This window comes from Oncorhynchus mykiss, chromosome 6 (assembly GCF_057628025.1).
Source record: "Oncorhynchus mykiss isolate SJ-2025 chromosome 6, ASM5762802v1, whole genome shotgun sequence".
Lineage (NCBI taxonomy): Eukaryota > Metazoa > Chordata > Actinopteri > Salmoniformes > Salmonidae > Oncorhynchus > Oncorhynchus mykiss.
The window spans coordinates 55,151,219-55,171,751 of NC_143027.1; the positions used below are offsets into that span (position 1 = coordinate 55,151,219).

The 20,533-nt window shown below is 48.2% G+C and overlaps 1 long non-coding RNA gene across 2 annotated transcripts in view; it reads left to right on the forward strand.

Moving 5' to 3' along the window:
• The first annotated feature begins 496 nt into the window (after positions 1-496).
• Positions 497-20,533, forward strand: part of LOC149982928 (uncharacterized) — a 33,867-nt gene continuing 13,830 nt past the window's right edge. The window contains exon 1 of one of the 2 annotated variants that reach the window (XR_016496762.1): positions 497-822. This is a non-coding gene — a long non-coding RNA (uncharacterized LOC149982928). The remainder of the gene's footprint in view (positions 823-20,533) is intronic. The other variant, XR_016496763.1, reaches the window with a different exon arrangement.

Genomic DNA, 20,533 nt, shown 5'->3' on the forward strand with positions numbered 1-20,533 from the left:
ATGACTGTTATTTATTTAAATCCACTAATTTAGGATTTGGGGCACCACAGAAGAAGTTGTTTAGAGAGTTACCGTCTCCCGAATTTAACTCTGTAAGGTCTTTACCTATAACATCGATAAACATTCATCTTAGTAGGCATTACCTCTTATCAAAGACTCTGAAGATTCTGAATGATCGTAATCTTCTTGGATCTGGTAAAACGCCAACCTTGTGCATTATTCAGTACTACACAAATTGGTTTAATAATGTATTTACTAGCTAACTGAATAATAACACAGAATACACACACATTTACATGAGACAAAAGTTCCTAGTGGACTGACAAGATATGGTGGCTTGTTACAACATAGATGGAGAGGGAGGGGGAAGGGGAAGAGAGAGAGAGAGAGAAAAAGGCACACTTATCGTCGAGACATTTCAGAATGATTCTCACAGTAACGTTAATTATATAGTTTGCTCACGAACCACCGTTTGTTTTGAATAAGAAATCATGAATGTATTTACGTGTCGTGTTGGAACAGCACTCCTCCAAATGGTGTTTGGCCTTTCAGCTGTATGGCTCTGATTGTCCGAAAGGGGTCTCCCCTTTCCCATCTTCTACTGTTGTTCACTCATGTTGATGGTTCCCATTGGTGAGGAGTGTAGTAGGATAGTCTCACTTAGATTAGCTTTTTTCGATATCTGACTTAAGACAGCTGATCAGCTGTCCCAGTGATTGTCTGAGGTATGCTTCTCGCCTCTTCCTCCTTATGTTGGCATTCAGGATTCGAAGCACGATGGACATGAGCTGCAGCTCTTCGTCTCTCTGATCTAAAGGGAAGGTGAGTTTATTTCTTCACTTGACCTCACTTGGGGCATGCCTACTTAATGTGCAAAGGATATGATTAGAAGATATATCTTATGACTTTTAAAATCATATTTATATCTTAGCAAAAATACTTCCATCATTTTTCCTATCATATTCACAACGTATTGGATGGAAACGTTACAGATAAAGTGGGAATGCTTTCCAAGTTACAGTATTTGGTCCATCAGTTTTTAATAACATCACAAAATGAAAAACAATGTGACATTAGTTTTCTACATCTCCAAACTAACAATTCCCCATATTCTTTATGTTAAAATTATTGTTCCATTATCCACTTTTTGGACATTAGAGATTTAACGGTAACAAGTCTGTGAAGACAAAGGGACATTCCTTTAGCCAGTACTGGAGGGAGAGAGAGTGAGGTCTCTCCTGCTTAATTTATGACCAAGTGGGACGGTCACCTCTGTGGGAGAGTGAGATATGTAAATAACGTAATATATGTCACAACAGCTGTACATATATGGGTCATGACAGGTTATGACAAGTTATTCCAGCTATTATGACATTATGACATGGTTATGACCATGTCATAACGTGTTATGACACTGGGTGTCAAGTAAAGTGTCACCAGCTACTCTGACCTAATTTATATCCTGAAATGGCTTGGTATTTATTATGAGGTTGGGAGATTGGGAATCCCAGCCAACTTCATGAAATGGCTAGGTGACTAGTATTACAGAAAAACAACAATGCATTTTTGTATTATTTATTCATCAAGAAGGAATCAATAGGCTGCATAGCTTGATCGAATTCATTTACAAACATGCCTCCTGCGAGTCCTGCCTATCACGGGCATCTAAAATCAAATCAAACGCTTTGTGTCTTTGTTCCGTGGTGCACCTTGGAAAGAACCACTAACTACGGAGAGGGGGAGGGGGGGATTAAATGGCGCTTCACACAACAGCTCTTAGCTCTTAAGTCCATTGACAATATACAGTCACTACAGTACAATGCAGTCTGACTCTGTAGCTGTGTACACTGGCAAACACAAATATCCCAAGCTGTTGGAACATGTGATGTTTTATCTCCTTAAATGTATTCTCTGTGTTTGCACTTACATCAATCCATTTTAGAAGTTTAGTAGTCATTCCACTTTCCTGCCTGAAGGTAAATTACATAAACTGCTCAAGCACGACCAGACCACCTGTACATTCAATATAATCTACACTCATACATTACGCAGCATGAATACATCTGTATTTATCTAGCTCGCTGTCTCTCTTTCTCTCCCTCCCATCCTCTCTTTCTCTTTTTCTCTCCTACTCCCTCCGTTCTACTCTCTCACCTCCTTCTCACTCCCACACTAGAGTTCTCTAGTCTACAAGAGAGTTTTGTTTCATGAATATCATTGTTTACACATATACACTCGAATACAATAATTCAAGTGTGAAATACTGCTGATGAATCATGCAGCAGTGAACCAGAGAAATGTCTGAGGTGTATGTCAGCCCTCAGTGAATCTTGAGTTCACAGAGATCATCTCCAAGGGGTCAAATTCAGCCATTATCATACCAACCCTATGTGTGATGGCCAATCTATGGGGGAATGCTGACTTAAAGCTGCAATAGATCACTTTTTGGGGTAACCGACCAAATTCAGATGGACATGTTAGTTATAGATCTGTCATTCTCATTAAAAGCAACTCTGGTCTGGGTTCGCGCCCAGTCGCAGCCGGCCGTGACCGGGAGGTCCATGGGGCAACACGCAATTGGCCTAGCGTTGTCCGGGTTAGGGAGGGTTTGGCCTTTAGGGATATCCTTGTCTCATCGCGCACCAGCAACTCCTGTGGCAGGCCAGGCGCAGTGCGCACTTAGCTAGGTGCACGGTGTTTCCTCCGACACATTAGTGCAGCTGGTTTCTGGGTTGGAGGCGCACTGTGTTAAGAAGCAGTGCAGCTTGGTTGGGTTGTGTTTCAGAGGACGCATGACCTTTGTCTCTCCCGAGCCTGTACGGGAGTTGTAGCGATGAGACAAGATAGTAATTACTAACAACAATTGGATACCATGAAATTGGGGAGAAAAAGCGGGTAAAATAAAAAAAAAAAAAACAAGTCTAAGAAGCCATAGATATGTGCGCTATTTCTATGCTTCCCATTCTTACGTTTCGTTTTTGCGTCTTTTACTATGAGTTATATACACCAGTTTCAAACAGCTGAAAATACAATAGTTTTGCTTATGGCAAATACATTTCACAGTGGTTTAGATGGTACATTCTCTACACTATACAGTATGTGCTTGTTTTGTCACAAAAACTTCAAATCAAATGTATTTATATAGCCCTTCTTACATCAGCTGATATATCAAAGTGCTGTACAGAAACCCAGCCTAAAACCCCGAACAGCAAGCAATGCAGGTGTAGAAGCACCTATTAGAATTTTATCAACCAGGAAATGGAGGAGAGATTCCTGCATAGCGCAGCTTTAAGTAAATCTCAGAGTAAATCATGCATTGATGTCAGCGGGCGATTTGCTCATTCTCTGTGGAGTAGCCTATGAGTTTTGGCATGCAAATTTCAAGTTTTGCCCTATGGGAGAAAGAGAAGAAGGAGTGTTGGACTATATTGCTGTGACAACTTACTACTGATAAAATTCAGGGAAAGTGAATGATCCCTTCTTACTTTTTCACTCTTCCTCTCTCTTTTTCTCCCTGTATATCACTAGCTCTCTTTTGCTCATTCTTTCTTGGCAATGCCCTCTGTATGTCCTTTCTCTCTGCCTCAATTTCACACCCGCCACTCCTTCCTATATCTCTATTCCATCTCCCCCTGCCTCCCATCTTCTCTATCCTTTGTTCCTCCATTTTAGTCTACCCCTCTCTCCTTCTTTCTCCCTCCCTCCATCTCCTTCTCCCTCTCCCATCTTCTCTATCATTTGCTCTTCCCATTTACTCTACCCCGCTCCCTCCTCCTGTCTTCCCCCTCCCTCTCTGCAACTCTCTCTGTGAGCTGTGCAGTGAGGCTTGTAAAGCAGATAGGCGGGAGCTCATCCTCAGTACATGTTTCCCTCGTGCCTTTCAGGGGAGATGATTTGAATATTTATCACACACACACACCACATTCCTCTCCCCTCATCCCAGGTATATGAAGATGGAGAGCCAGGTTTAGAAGTCTTTAGTGCTTCATAAAACAAGATGAGAAATTAAGATTCTATTTACGCAGGCTTTTACTGAAGCCTTTCAAACCCCCGCATAAGAATGTCTGGCAGACAAAAGAACGGTGAAACTCTTCTCAGTCTCAAGGACATGGCAGAATGACCTAAAGTTTCAAGGAAAAAGGTTATTGTAGTGTCCCTATATACTGTATGACCCTATGCCAAGAGGTCTGGACCTGTATGGCACAGGACATTGTATGTTAAATTCATTACAGTTATGACTAGTGACTCATTTTAGAACTCTGACTTTGTGCTGGATACTCAATGAAAAAACTTACAGGTACTTCAGGATATTGATGATAATGACATAAATATTCAGGGTAACTATTGTACTCTGTTGCTTCAAGGACAATGCAATCTCCAAATCCATTTAGCATGTAGAAGTGTGTACACAGTACATGCTTAGAGGGATAGAGTGACAGTTACCCTATACTCCTCCTCACTTTGTACGCGACCTCCGGAGACTGAGAGGCTTAAGAAGTGTGTGTTGAACGTACACTTCTGGTACAGTCTGATTGATGGTTCTGCTGACGGAGAAGCGGACGGGAACCACTCGCTGCCTTCGCTGTTCTGAATAACAAACGTCCCATGACCTCCTGACTTCTCCATACTTCTCATAAGTTAATAAAACTCAAATGGAAGACAGATGTTGTGACGTGACTGTCATTAATCTGATGACTGTCATGTATCAAATCAACTAACTCTGTTTAATTGTTACCCAAATAAATTAATCATGTAACAATGAACTCATTAGGAATTTATCGTTTATCAATGTTGGCTGGTTACTGTTTGTAATAATTTGTCAACTAGGCTATGCTCTCAAATAATCGTAAGGTATGCTTTCCCCGTAAAGAATTTTTAAAATCTGACACTGTGGTTGGATTCACAAGTTGTTCATCTTTAAACCTATGTCAAATATGTTTTGTTTTCTGAATTTTTATAAATTAGTATTTCTGTATTTGAATTTGGCGCTCTGCAATCTCACTGGATGTTGGCCAGATGGGACACTAGCGTCCCACATACCCTAGAGAGGTTAATGCAACCGCTGTGTCAGATTTAAAAAATGCTTTACGATGAAAGCACACTTTGCGATTATGTTCGGTCAGCACCTAGCCACAGAAACCCATAGAGCCATTTTTCAGCCAAGGAGAGGGCTCACAAAAGTTAGAAATAGCATTAAAATTAATCACTTACCTTTGATCTTCATCTGGTGCCACTCCCGGGTCTCCATGTTAGACAATACATGTTTGTTTTGTTTGATAATGTCCCTCTTTATGACCAAAAACCTCCTTTTTGTTTTGCGCATTTTGTCCAGTAATTCGAATCCGAAGTCCAGACGAAACGTTTTTTTTAAGTAAAATGAAAGTTAGTAGAAACATGCCAAACGATGTTTAAAATCAATCCTCCAGGTTGTTTTTGTCATAAATAATAAATAATATTTAAAAGCTTCGTCAATAGAAAAGGAGAAACAAGAAAGGCGTGTTCCCGATCAGGTGCAGGACTCATGGCCGGAAGTTTCCACTGGCCACTGATTGAAAGTGCTGTATCTCCCTCATTTTTCAAAGTAAAAGACCAAAACAATGCCTAAAGATTGGCCACATGTAGAAGAAGCCATAGAGCTCGTGAACTGGGTCCTAAGTCTTTGTATGGTGGATAGGCTTTCAATGGAGAAACAGCCTTTCAAAATAATAGTACTCCCTGGTTGGATTTTCACGTACCATATCAGTTCTCTTATACTAAAAGACATTATTTTAACCGTTTTGGAAACTTTAGAGTGTTTTGTATCCAAATTTACTAATTGTATGCATATCTTAGCTTCTGGGCCTGAGTAGCAGGCAGTTTAATCAGGGCACACTTTTCATCTAAAATTCCGAATGCCGCCACCTATGCTGGTGAAGTTAATGGAGAGCCGAGCACCTGTCGCGCGTTTTTAGCTCAGTGTGCCCTCATTTTCGAGCTTCAGCCCTCCTTCTCCTCGGATCACTCTAAAACAGCCTACCTCATCACACTGATGTCTGTAAGGGCTCTCACCTAGGCTACTGTCATATGTGCAAGCCTGGAGGGGTTTGTGGGAGAGGTGAGGAAGGTCTTTGATGCTCCGTTCTCCTGGAGAGTAGCTGCCCGTACGTTGGCAGTTGAGAGTGCGTAGAACTTCGAAGCACAGCTCGACATGGCGTCTCGGACGAGGTTAAGGACGAGCTTGCGGCCCGGGAGTTACCCACAGGTTTTGACTCCCTCATTGCTTTGACCATCCTCATCAATGGGTGACTACGGGAACGAAGGAAGGAGAGGAGATTCGATTCCACTTGCACGGACAAGGATTCTACCTCGCCTCCGAGCTATCTCAGAAGTCCAGGGGAGAACCCGGGTCTACCCAAGTTTCTCAGAGAGTTTCCGAAACCTGCTGATTCACCGTTTCCTGAACTTAGCCTAGCTCTGCCTAGTTGCCTATCTCCAGCTGAATGGCTATATAGGCTTCACACTAAGAGCTGTCTGTATTGCGGGACTACTGGTCATATCGTCTCCACCGGCCCACTAAAAGACCAGGCTCACCAGTAGGAGCGAGTACTCTGGTGGGCCATACGGAGAACTCTGCAGGTCCACATCGACTCTGGAGCCGATGAGAGCTTTATGGACATTACCGTGGCTTCCGAGCTGGACTTCCCCTCTCAGCCCCTCTCCATTCCCATGGACGTTAGCGCTCTGGACGGGCGTTCTATAAGCCGGGTCACCCACAATACCACCTCCATCAACCTACATGTCTCAGGGAACCACAGCAAGACTATCCAGTTTCTGCTCATTAAGTCTCCTCAGGTTCCCGTGGTATTGCGACACGATCCCCTCATTGACTGGTCTGCCAGTGCCATCATGGGCTGGAGCCCGTTCTGCCACGCCCACTGCCTGAAGTCAGCGCAGCCTGTTCTGGGACATCATCCTAGGGCCTCGGAGGTTGCCCTGGATCTCTCAGCCATTCCCCTGGGGACAGGGAAGAGTGGTGTACTCTCTGTTGGTGTACTCTCTGTTGGGTCCGGAGACCAAGGCTATGAAGACCTACATTATGGACTCCCTAGCTGCTGGGTTTAGCCATCCTTCTGCCTCCTCCGACCAGTGCAGGGTTCTTCTTTGTGGAGAGGACAAAACCGATTGACTACCAAGGTCTAAATGACATCACAGTGAAGAACCGCTACCCCCTACCTCTCATTTCCTCAACCTTTGTGCAGCTCCAGGGAGCCACCGTGTTCTCCAAGCTGGACCTACGGATGCCTACCACCTGGTGCGGATACGGGAGGGGGACGAGTGGAAGACTGCCTTCAACATGGCCAGTGGCCACTACGAGTACGTGGTCATGCCCTTTGGCCTTACCAACGCCCTTGATGTCTTCCAGGCTCTGGTTAGTGATGTTCTCCGTGACATGTTGAACTGGTTCGTCTTCGTCTACCTCAATGAACTAGTCGTCTTCTCCCACTCCACCCAATAACACGTGCTCCACGTGCTTCCAATGCCTCCTGGAGAACCAGCTTTTTGTAACAGCTGAGAAGTGCGAGTTCCATAATGCCACCATCCTTTTCTGGGTTACATCATTGCTGCAGGGAGAGTGTAGTTTGATCCTGGGAAGGTGAGAGTGGTGGTGGATTGGCTCCAGACAACATCCAGTCCAGCTGCAGTGGTTCCTGGGCTTTGCCAACATTTATCGCTGCTTTATCCGGAGCTGCAGCACCCTGGCTTCCCCCCGTCTGCAATCACCTCTCCCAAGGTTCCGTTCTCCAGCTGCTGATCGGGCATTCCGGGATCTCAAACATCACTTCACCACAGCTCCCATCTTGGTTCATCCTGACCCATCCCGTCAGTTCATGGCGGAGGCCGATGCTTCTGAAGTTGGAGTGGGGACTGTCCTGTCCCAGCTGTCTGCCATTGACCTCAAGTTGCATCCCTGCACCTTCTTCTCCCTCCGCCTCAATGCCACGGAGAGGAACTACGATGTGGAGAATCAGGAGCTTATCTCGGTGAAGATGGCGTTGGAGGAATGGATTCACTGGCTGGGGGTGGAACATCCATTCATCATGTGGACCAACCACAAGAACCTGGAATATCTCCACACGGCCAAGCGCCTCAATTCCAGGCAGGCTATATGGGCCCTACTGTTCACCCGGATCAACTTCTCCCTCACCTACCAGCCGAGATCCAAGAATGTGAAGCCCCACGACCATCCTTCCCACCTCGTGCCCAGCGACAGCACTCAGCTCGGGAATAGGGAAGCAGATTCGGGAGGCACAGCGTTCCCAGCTGAACCCCGGTGGGGTCCAGATAACCGAATGTTCGTGCCTAACGCGGTCCAATCCTTGGTCCTGGAGTGGGCCCACTCCTCTAAGCTTGCCTGCCACTCGGGCTCCCTGCGTGCAACACCGCTTTTGGTGGTCTACCGTGATCGCTGACGTCTCCGCCTTTGTCGCCGCTTGCACAGTCTGTGCACAGGATAAGTCCTCGACAAGCTCCGGTTGGTCTCCTCCAACTTCTGCCTGTCCCTCATCGCCCCTGGTCTCACATCTCCCTGGACTTTGTCACGTGTCTTCCCCCGTCTGATGGCAACACCGCAATCCTGACTATGGTGAATCGCCCAGTTCATTCCTCTCCCCTAGCTACCCTCTGCCAAGGAGATGGGCCAGCTGATGGTGCAACACGTATTCCAGTTCCATGGACGGACATGGTCTCCGACCGGGGTCCTCAGTTCTCATCCCAGTTCTGGAAGGCTTTCTACACACTCAAAGGGTTGTCGTCCAGCCTGTCCCCCGGGTTCCACTCCCAGTCCAACGGCCGGTCGAAGCGAGCCAACCAGGACCTCAAGACTACCCTGCGCTGCCTAGGCTCCGCCAACTCCACCAACTAGAGCCAGCATTTTGTGTGGGTGGAATATGCCTGCAACACCCTTCCCTGCTCTGCCACAGTCCTCTCACCATTTGAGTGTTCCCTGGTGTATCAGCCCCTGCTCTTCCCTGAGCAAGAGGAAGAAGTTGGCATACCTTCTGCCCAGATGTTTGTCCGCCGCTGTCGTTGTACCTGTAGGAGAGCCCGGTCGGCTCTCCTCAAGACCACTTCCAGGTATCGATGACAAGCGGATCACCACCAGACCCCGGCTCCCCAGTATCGTCCCGGGCAGAAGGTAAGGCTATCCACACGGGATCTGCCCCTCTGGGTGGAATACCGCAAGCTCTCCCCCCGGCTTATCGGACCGTTTCCCATCTCCAAAATTATTAGCCCCTCTGCTGTTCGTCTTCTGTTGCCCCGTACCCTTCACGTACATCCCACCTTTCATGTGTCGAGTTAAACCTATGTCTCACAGCCCTTGTAAATCAGGTATGCACCCAAGTAGGATGCCAGGTGGTGGCCTTAGATGGGGGGGGGGGGGGGGGGGGGGGGGGGGGTACTGTCACACGCTGATCTGTTTCACCTGTCTTTGTGCTTGTCTCCACCCCCCTCCAGCTGTCGCCCATATTCCCCATTACCCCCGGTGTATTTCTACCTGAGTTCTCTGTTTGTCTGTTGCCAGTTCGTTTTGTTCGTAAAACCTACCAGCGTTTGTTTCCCTGCTCCTGCCTGTTTCTTGCTGATGTTTTTGTCAAATCAATTCCAACTTTATCTGCCACATGCGCCAAGTACAACAAGTGTAGACTTTACCATGAAATGCTTTCTTACAAGCCCTTAACCAACAGTGCAGTTCAAGAAGAAGAAAATATAGGCAAAATGTAGGCTAAAATAAAAAGTAACACAATAAGAGAGAGTCAGTGTGCAGGGGCACAGGCTAGTTGAGGTAATCTGTACATGTAGGTGGGGGAAAAGTGACTATGCATAGGTAACAAACAAACAGCGAGTGGCAGCAGTGTACAAGAGAGAGGGGGGAATGTAAATTGTCCGGTGCCGATTTTTATGATTTATTCAGCAGTCTGTCTTTTCCGGTTTTGACCGTTCTGCCTGCCCTGAGACTGCCTGCCATTTTGTGGCTTACCACACTGTTAGACTACTTAGACTACGTGCCGTTCTGGACCCTTTACACCCTCTCTGAATTATTGACCCCTGCCTGCCTTGACCTGTCGCTTGCCTGCCCCTGTTGTTGTAATGAACTCTTGTTACTTCAACACTGTCTGCATCTGGGTCTTACCTAAACATGATAATAATGACAAAGCAAAAACAGGTTTATAGACATTTTTGCTAATTTATAATTTTTTTTAAATAAATGTATTTACATAAATATTCAGAACCTTTGCTATGAGACTCGAAATTGAGCTCAGATGCATGCTGTTTCCATTGATAATTCTCGAGATGCTTCTACAACTTGATTGGAGTCCATCTGCGGTAAAATCATTTGAATGGACATGATTTGAAAAGTCACACACCTGTCAATATAAAGTCAAATCAAATCAGTGTATTTGTCACATGCGCTGAATACAACAGCTTACCGTGAAATGCTTACTTACAGACTCTAACCATCTCTGCAAAAAGGTATTAGGTGAACAATAAGTAAGTAAAGAAATAAAAACAACAGTAAAACGACTATATACAGTAGTGAGGCTACATACAGGCACCAGTTAGTCAGGCTGATTGAGGTAGTATGTACATGTAGATAAGGTTAAAGTGACTATGCATATGATAAACAGAGAGTAGCGAAAAAGACGGGTTGGCGGGTGGTGGGTGGCGGGACACAATGCAGATAGCCGGGTTAGCCAATGTGCGTGGGTACTGGTTGGTCGGGCCAACTGGGGTAGTATGTACATTAACGTATAGTTAAAGTGACTACGCATATATGATAAACAAAGAGTAGCAGCAGCATAAAAAGAGGGGTTGGGGGGGAACACAATGCAAATAGTCCGGGTAGCCATTTGATTACCTGCTCAGGAGTCTTATGGCTTGGGGGTAAAAACAGTTGAGAAGCCTTTTGGTCCTAGACTTGGCACTCCGGTACCGCTTGCCATGAGGTAGTAGAGAGAACCGTCTATAACTGGGGTGGCTGGAGTCTTTGACCATTTTTAGGTCCTTCCTCTGACACCGCCTGGTATAGAGGTCCTGGATGGCAGGCAGCTTAGCCCCAGAGATGTATTGGTCCGTACGCACTACCCTCTGTAGTGCCTTGCGGTCAGACGCCGAGCAATTGCTGTACCAAGCAGTGATGCAACCAGTCAGGATGCTCTCGATGTTGCAGCTGTAGAACCTTTTGAGGATCTCAGGACCCATGCCAAATCTTTTTAGTTTCCTGAGAGGGAATAGGCTTTGTCGTGCCCTCTTCACGACTGTCTTGGTGTGTTTGGACCATTCTAGTTTGTTGTTGATGTGGACACCAAGGAACCTGAAGCTCTCAACCTGCTCCACTACAGCCCCGTCGATGAGAATGGGGGAGTGCTCGTTCTTCCTTTTCCTGTAGTCCACAATTATCTCCTTAGTCTTGGTTACATTGAGGGATAAATTGTTATTCTGGCACGACCCAGCCAGGTCTCTGACCTCCTCCCTATAGGCTGTCTCGTCGTTGTCTGTGATCAGGCCTACCACTGTTGTGTAGTCTGCATGATGGTTTTGGAGTTGTGCCTCGCCATACAGTCGTGGGTGAACAGGGAGTACAGGAGGGGACTGAGCACACACCCCTGGGGAGCTCCAGTGTTGAGGATCCGTGTGGCAGATGTGTTGCTACCTACCCTCACCACCTGGGGGTGGCCCGTCAGAAAGTCCAGGATCCAGTTGCAGAGGGAGGTGTTTAGTCCCAGGACCCTTAGCTTAGTGATGAACTTTGAGGGTACTATGGTGTTTAAAGCTGAGCTATAGTCAATGTATATCATTCTAACATAAGGGTTCCTTTTGTCCAGGTGGGAAAGGGCAGTGTGGAGTGCAATTGAGATTGCTTCGTCTATGGATCTGTTGGGGTGGTATGCAAATTGGTGTAGTTCTAGGGTGTCTGGGATGATGAAGTTGATGTGTGCCATAGCCAGCCTTTGAAAGCACTTCATGATTACAGATGTGAGTGTTGCAGAGCGGAAGTTATTGTGGCATGAAGCCTCAGAGTTCTTGGGAACAGGAATGATAGTGGTTATCTCAATAAAATGTGAGGATGACAGACTGGGACAAGGAGAGGTTGAAAATTACCTTGAATATGCCTGCCAGCTGTTCTGCGCATGAGTGATGATGGGTAGACTATCCCACCTTAGTAGGGGTCCTACTCCATACTATATTTCCCTGGATGGCTGAGATAACAGAAGATCTTGGTCCCTGTCCCCAATAAAATTCCCCTCTCCTCCTATTCTATACTTGACTGGATGCAGTGAGGTGGGCTTCAGGATTGTTTACTGTCACGGTGACAACCTGTGTGTATACTAGCAGGATTAGAAACCAAACCTAGTAACCCCTCCCTCATATGTCCTACAGCAGAAGTCGGCAACCTTTTTTGTGTGCAGTGCCAATTTACTATTTATCCAACCATTTCTAACGATCACAGTAGGGGAAAAAAGAGTCTATATACATTGTGTGCAAAAGGCATGAGGAGGTAGGCAAATAATTACAATTTTGCTGATTAACACTGGAGTGATAAATGATCAGATGGTCATGTGCAGGTAGAGATACTGGTGTGCAAAAGAGCAGAAAAGTAAATAAATAAAAACAGTATGGGGTGAGGTAGGTAAATTGGGTGGGCTATTTACCGATGGACTATGTACAGCTGCAGCGATCGATTAGCTGCTCAGATAGCAGATGTTTAAAGTTGGTGAGGGAGATAAAAGTCTCCAACTTCAGCGATTTTTGCAATTCGTTCCAGTCACAGGCAGCAGAGAACTGGAAGGAAAGGCGGCCGAATGAGGTGTTGGCTTTATGGATGATCAGTGAGATACACCTGCTGGAGCGCGTGCTACGGGTGGGTGTTGCCATCGTGACCAGTGAACTGAGATAAGGCGGGGCTTTACCTAGCATGGACTTGTCGATGACCTGGAGCCAGTGGGTCTGGTGACGAATATGTAGCGAGGGCCAGCCAACTAGAGCATACAGGTCGCAGTGGTGGGTGGTTATAAGGTGCTTTAGTAACAAAGCGGATGGCACTGTGATAAACTGCATCCCGTTTGCTGAGTAGAGTATTGGAAGCCATTTTGTAGATGACGGCGCCGAAGTCGAGGATCGGTAGGATAGTCAGTTTTACTAGGGTAAGTTTGGCGGCATGAGTGAAGGAGGCTTTGTTGCGAAATAGAAAGCCGATTTTGGATTGGAGATGTTTGATAGGAGTCTGGAAGGAGAGTTTACAGTCTAGCCAGACACCTAGGTGCTTATAGATGTCCACATATTCTAGGTCGGAACCATCCAGGGTGGTAATGCAAGTCGGGCGTGCGGGTCCAGGCAGCGAACGGTTGAAAAGCATGCATTTGGTTTTACTAGCGTTTAAGAGCAGTTGGAGGCCACGGAAGGAGTGTTGTATGGCATTGAAGCCCGTTTGGAGGTTAGACAGCACAGTGTCCAAGGAAGGGCCAGATGTATACAGAATGGTGTCGTCTGCGTAGAGGTGGATCAGGGAATCGCCCGCAGCAAGAGCAACATCATTGATATATACAGAGAAAAGAGTTGGCCCGAGAATTGAACCCTGTGGCACCCCCATAGAGACTGCCAGAGGACAGGACAACATGCCCTCCGATTTGACACACTGAACTCTGTCTGCAAAGTAGTTGGAGAACCAGGCAAGGCAGTCAATAGAAAATCGAATTTACTGAGTCTGCCGATGAGAATATGGTGATTGACAGAGTCGAAAGCCTTGGCCAGGTCGATGAAGACGGCTGCACAGTACTGTCTTTTATCGATGGCGGTTATGATATCGTTTAGTACCTTTAGCGTGGCTGAGGTGCACCCGTGACCGGCTCGGGAACCAGATTGCACAGCGGAAAAGGTACGGTGGGATTCGAGATGGTCAGTGATCTGTTTGTTGACTTTGCTTTCGAAGACCTTAGATAGGCAGGGCAGGAAGGATATACTGTAGGTCTGTAACAGTTTGGGTCCAGAGTGTCTCCCCCTTTGAAGAGGGGGATGACCGCGGCAGCTTTCCAGTCCTTGGGGATCTCAAACGATATGATAGAGAGGTTGAACAGGCTTCTAATAGGGGTTGCGACAATGGCGGCGGATAGTTTCAGAAATAGAGGGTCCAGATTGTCAAGCCCAGCTGATTTGTACGGGTCCAGATTTTGCAGCTCTTTCAGAACATCTGCTATCTGGATTTGGGTAAAGGAGAAGCTGGGGAGGCTTGGGCGAGTAGCTGCGGGAGGAGGTGCTCTTGTTCTCCATGGACTTTACAGTGTCCCAGAACCTTTTGAAGTTAGAGCTACAGAATGCAAATTTCTGCTTGAAAAAGCTGCCCTTTGCTTTCCTAACTGACTGCGTGTATCGGTTCCCGACTTCCCTGAACAATTGCATATCGCGGGGACTATTCGATGCTATTGCAGTCCGCCACAGAATGTTTTTGTGCTGGTCGAGGGCAGTCAGGTCTGGAGTGAACCAGGGGCTATATCTGTTCTTAGTTCTGCATTTTTTGAACGGAGCATGCTTATCTAAGATGGCGAGGAAGTTACTTTTAAAGAATGACCAGGCATGTCATGTACTGTCATGTTGTGTCTTGTCTCTGTCCTTTCCCTTCACCCTGTCTCCCTCTGCTGGTCGTTATTAGGTTACCTTTTCTCCCCCGCTTTCCCCCAGCTGTTCCTTGTCTCCTCCTAACTACCCATTCACCCCGTTTCCCACCTGTTCCCTTTTTTCCCTCTGATTAGGTCCCTATATCTCTCTCTGTTTTTGTTCCTGTCCTTGTCGGATTCTTGTTTGTTGTGTTTCATGCCTGAGCCAGACTATCGTCATGTTTGCTGTAACCTTGTCCTGTCCTGTCGGAATCTGCCGGTCTATCTGAGCCTACCACAGTTTGGTTATTAAAGAAGCTCTGTTTAAGTTAGTTCGCTTTTGGGTCCTCATTCACTCACCTTAACAGAAGAATCCGACCAAGAATGGACCCAGCGACTTCGGATCCTCTCCACTCAGCCGTCGAGATCCAGGGAGCGATGCTAGGCAGACACGAGCAGGAATTGTCTGCTGCTCGACATGCCGTTGAGACCCTGGCCACCCAAGTCTCCAACCTCACAGAACAGGTTCACCATCTCCGCCTCGATCCACCGGCCACTTCCAGGGCTTTCGAATCTCCGGAGCCCAGAATCAATAACCCGCCGTGTTACTCTGGGGAGCCCACTGAATGCCGCTCGTTCCTCACCCAGTGTGATATTGTGTTTTCTCTCCAGCCCAACACTTACTCCAGGAGCACTGCTCGTGTCGCCTACGTCATATCTCTCCTTATTGGACGGGCTCGTGAGTGGGGCACGGCAATCTGGGAGGCAAGGGCTGAGTGTACTAACCAGTATCAGGACTTTAAGGAGGAGATGATACGGGTTTTTGATCGATCTGTTTTTGGGGAGGAGGCTTCCAGGGCCCTGTCTTCCCTATGTCAAGGCAATCGATCCATAACAGACTACTCTATTGAGTTTCGCACTCTTGCTGTCTCCAGTGGCTGGAACGAGCCGGCCTTGCTCGCTCGTCTTCTGGAGGGTCTCCGCGCAGAGGTAAAGGATGAGATTCTCTCCCGGGAGGTTCCTTCCAGCGTGGATTCCTTGATTGAACTCGCTATTCGCATTGAGCGACGGGTTGATCTTCGTCACCGAGCTCGTGGAAAGGAGCTCGCGCTCTCCGTCGCCCCCCTCTCCGCATCACTACCATCTTCCTCTGCCGGCTCGGGTGCTGAGCCCATGCAGCTGGGAGGTATCCGCATCTCGACTAAGGAGAGGGAACGGAGAATCACCAACCGCCTCTGTCTCTATTGCGGTTCCGCTGGTCATTTTGTCACTTCATGTCCAGTAAAAGGCCAGAGCTCGTCAGTAAGCGGAGGGCTACTGGTGAGCGCTACTACTCCTGTCTCTCCTTCAAGATCCTGCACTACCTTGTCGGTCCATCTACGCTGGACCGGTTCGTCAGCTTCCTGCAGTGCCTTAATAGACTCTGGGGCGGAGGGCTGTTTTATGGACGAGACCTGGGCTCGGGAACATGACATTCCTCTCAGACAGTTAAAGGAGCCCACGGCCTTGTTCGCCCTGGATGGTAGTCCTCTCCCCAGGATTCAGCGTGAGACGCTACCTTTAACCCTCACTGTTTCTGGTAATCATAGTGAAACCATTTCTTTTTAAATTTTTCGTTCACCTTTTACACCTGTTGTTTTGGGCCATCCCTGGCTAGTTTGTCATAATCCTTCCATTAATTGGTCTAGTAATTCTATCCTCTCCTGGAACGTCTCTTGTCATGTGAAATGTTTAATGTCTGCTATCCCTCCTGTTTCCTCTGTCTCTTCTTCACAGGAGGAGCCTGGTGATTTGACAGGGGTGCCGGAGGAATATCACGATCTGCGCACGGTGTTCAGTCGGTCCAGGGCCACCTCTCTTCCTCCACACCGGTCGTATGATTGTAGTATTGATCTCCTTCCGGGAACCACCCCCCCCCGGGGTAGACTATACTCTCTGTCGGCTCCCGAACGTAAGGCTCTCGAAGATTATTTGTCTGTAGCTCTTGACGCCGGTACCATAGTCCCCTCCTCCTCTCCCGCCGGAGCGGGGTTTTTTTTTGTCAAGAAGAAGGACGGGTCTCTGCGCCCCTGCATAGATTATCGAGGGCTGAATGACATAACAGTGAAGAATCGTTATCCGCTTCCTCTTATGTCTTCAGCCTTCGAGATCCTGCAGGGAGCCAGGTTTTTCACTAAGTTGGACCTTCGTAACGCTTACCATCTCGTGCGCATCAGGGAGGGGGACGAGTGGAAGACGGCGTTTAACACTCCGTTAGGGCACTTTGAATACCGGGTTCTTCCTTTCGGCCTCGCTAACGCTCCAGCTGTCTTTCAGGCATTAGTCAATGATGTCCTGAGAGACATGCTGAACATCTTTGTTTTCGTTTACCTTGACGATATCCTGATTTTTTCACCGTCACTCCAGATTCATGTTCAGCACGTTCGACGTGTCCTCCAGCGCCTTTTAGAGAATTGTCTTTTTGTGAAGGCTGAGAAGTGCACTTTTCATGCCTCCTCCGTCACATTTCTCGGTTCTGTTATTTCCGCTGAAGGCATTAAGATGGATCCCGCTAAGGTCCAAGCTGTCATTGATTGGCCCGTCCCTAAGTCACGCGTCGAGCTGCAGCGCTTTCTCGGCTTCGCGAACTTCTATCGTCGTTTCATCCGTAATTTCGGTCAGGTGGCAGCTCCTCTCACAGCCCTTACTTCTGTCAAGACGTGCTTTAAGTGGTCCGTTTCCGCCCAGGGAGCTTTTGATCTCCTCAAGAATCGTTTTACATCCGCTCCTATCCTTGTTACACCTGACGTCTCTAGACAGTTCGTTGTCGAGGTTGACGCGTCAGAGGTGGGCGTGGGAGCCATTCTTTCTCAGCGCTCCCTCTCTGACGACAAGGTCCACCCATGCGCGTATTTTTCTCATCGCCTGTCGCCGTCGGAACGTAACTATGATGTGGGTAACCGCGAACTGCTCGCCATCCGGTTAGCCCTAGGCGAATGGCGACAGTGGTTGGAGGGGGCGACCGTTCCTTTTGTCGTTTGGACTGACCATAGGAACCTTGAGTACATCCGTTCTGCCAAACGACTTAATGCGCGTCAGGCGCGTTGGGCGCTGTTTTTCGCTCGTTTCGAGTTCGTGATTTCTTATCGTCCGGGCTCTAAGAACACCAAGCCTGATGCTTTGTCTCGTCTCTTCAGTTCTTCAGTAGCCTCCACTGACCCCGAGGGGATTCTCCCTGAGGGGCGTGTTGTCGGGTTGACTGTCTGGGGAATTGAGAGGCAGGTAAAACAAGCGCTCACTCACACTCCGTCGCCGCGCGCTTGTCCTAGGAACCTTCTTTTCGTTCCCGTTCCTACTCGTCTGGCCGTTCTTCAGTGGGCTCACTCTGCCAAGTTAGCCGGCCACCCTGGCGTTCGGGGTACGCTTGCTTCCATTCGCCAGCGTTTTTGGTGGCCCACCCGGGAGCATGACACGCGTCGTTTCGTGGCTGCTTGTTCGGTCTGCGCGCAGACTAAGTCCGGTAACTCTCCTCCTGCCGGCCGTCTCAGGCCGCTTCCTATTCCCTCTCGACCGTGGTCTCACATCGCCTTAGATTTTGTCACCGGACTGCCTTCGTCAGCGGGGAAGACTGTTATTCTTACGGTTGTCGATAGGTTCTCTAAGGCGGCTCATTTCATTCCCCTTGCTAAGCTTCCTTCTGCTAAAGAGACGGCACAAATCATCATCGAGAATGTTTTCAGAATTCATGGCCTTCCGTCGGACGTCGTTTCGGACAGAGGTCCGCAATTCACGTCTCAATTTTGGAGGGAGTTTTGCCGTTTGATTGGGGCTTCCGTCAGTCTCTCTTCCGGCTTTCACCCCCAGTCTAACGGTCAAGCAGAACGGGCCAATCAGACTATTGGTCGCATCTTACGCAGTCTTTCTTTTCGTAACCCTGCGTCTTGGTCAGAACAGCTCCCCTGGGCAGAATACGCCCACAACTCGCTTCCTTCGTCTGCGACCGGGCTATCTCCTTTTCAGAGTAGCCTCGGGTACCAGCCTCCGCTGTTCTCATCTCAGTTCGCCGAGTCCAGCGTCCCCTCCGCTCAGGCTTTTGTCCAACGTTGCGAGCGCACCTGGAAGAGGGTCAGGTCTGCACTTTGCCGTTATAGGACGCAGACTGTGAGGGCTGCTAATAAGCGTAGAACTAAGAGTCCTAGATATTGTCGTGGTCAGAGAGTTTGGCTCTCCACTCAGAACCTTCCCCTTAAGACGGCTTCTCGCAAGTTGACCCCGCGGTTCATTGGTCCGTTCCGTATTTCTCGGGTCATTAATCCTGTCGCAGTTCGACTTCTTCTTCCGCGATACCTTCGTCGCGTCCACCCGGTCTTCCATGTCTCCTGCATCAAGCCCGTCCTTCGCGCCCCCGCTCGTCTTCCCCCCCCCCCCCCATCCTTGTCGAGGGCGCACCCATCTACAGGGTCCGTAGAATTTTGGACATGCGTCCTCGGGGCCGTGGTCACCAGTACCTCGTAGATTGGGAGGGGTACGGTCCTGAGGAGAGGAGTTGGGTTCCCTCTCGGGACGTGCTGGACCGTGCGCTGATCGAGGATTTCCTCCGTTGCCGCCAGGTTTCCTCCTCGAGTGCGCCAGGAGGCGCTCGGTGAGTGGGGGGGTACTGTCATGTACTGTCATGTTGTGTCTTGTCTCTGTCCTTTCCCTTCACCCTGTCTCCCTCTGCTGGTCGTTATTAGGTTACCTTTTCTCCCCCGCTTTCCCCCAGCTGTTCCTTGTCTCCTCCTAACTACCCATTCACCCCGTTTCCCACCTGTTCCCTTTTTTCCCTCTGATTAGGTCCCTATATCTCTCTCTGTTTTTGTTCCTGTCCTTGTCGGATTCTTGTTTGTTGTGTTTCATGCCTGAGCCAGACTATCGTCATGTTTGCTGTAACCTTGTCCTGTCCTGTCGGAATCTGCCGGTCTATCTGAGCCTACCACAGTTTGGTTATTAAAGAAGCTCTGTTTAAGTTAGTTCGCTTTTGGGTCCTCATTCACTCACCTTAACAAGGCATCCCCAACTGACGGGATGAGGTCAATATCCTTCCAGGATACCCGGGCCAGGTCGATTAGAAAGGCCTGCTCGCAGAAGTGTTTTAGGGAGCGTTTGACAGTGATTAGGAGTGGTCGTTTGACTGCGGACCCGTAGCGGATACAGGCAATGAGGCAGTGATCACTGAGATCCTGATTGAAGACAGCGGAGGTGTATTTGGAGGGCCAGTTGGTCAGGATAACGTCTATGAGGGTGCCCTTGCTTACATATTTAGGGTTGTACCTGGTGGGTTCCTTGATGATTTGTGTGAGATTGAGGGCATCTAGCTTAGATTGTAGGACTGCTGGGGTGTTAGCATATCCCAGTTTAGGTCACCTAACAGAACAAATACTGAAGCTAGATGGGGGGCGATCAATTCACAAATGGTGTCCAGGGCACAGCTGGGAGCCGAGGGGGGTCGGTAGAAGGCGGCAACAGTGAGAGACTTATTTCTGGAGAGATTCATTTTTAAAATTAGAAGTTCGAACTGTTTGGGTATGGACCAGGAAAGTATGACATTACTTTGCAGGCTCTCTCTGCAGTAGACTGCAACTCCTCCCCCTTTGGCAGTTCTATCTGGATGGAAAATGTTATAGTTGGGTATGGAAATCTCTGGATTTTTGGTGGCCTTCCTAAGCCAGGATTCAGACACAGCAAGGACATCAGGGTTGGCAGAGTCTGCTAAAGCAGTGAGTAAAACAAACTTAGGGAGGAGGCTTCTGATGTTGACATTAATGAAACCAAGGCTTTTTCGATCACAGAAGTCAACAAATGAGGGTGCCTGGGGACATGCAGGGCCTGGGTTTACCTCCACATCACCCGCGGAACAGAGGAGGAGTAGAATGAGGGGGCGGCTA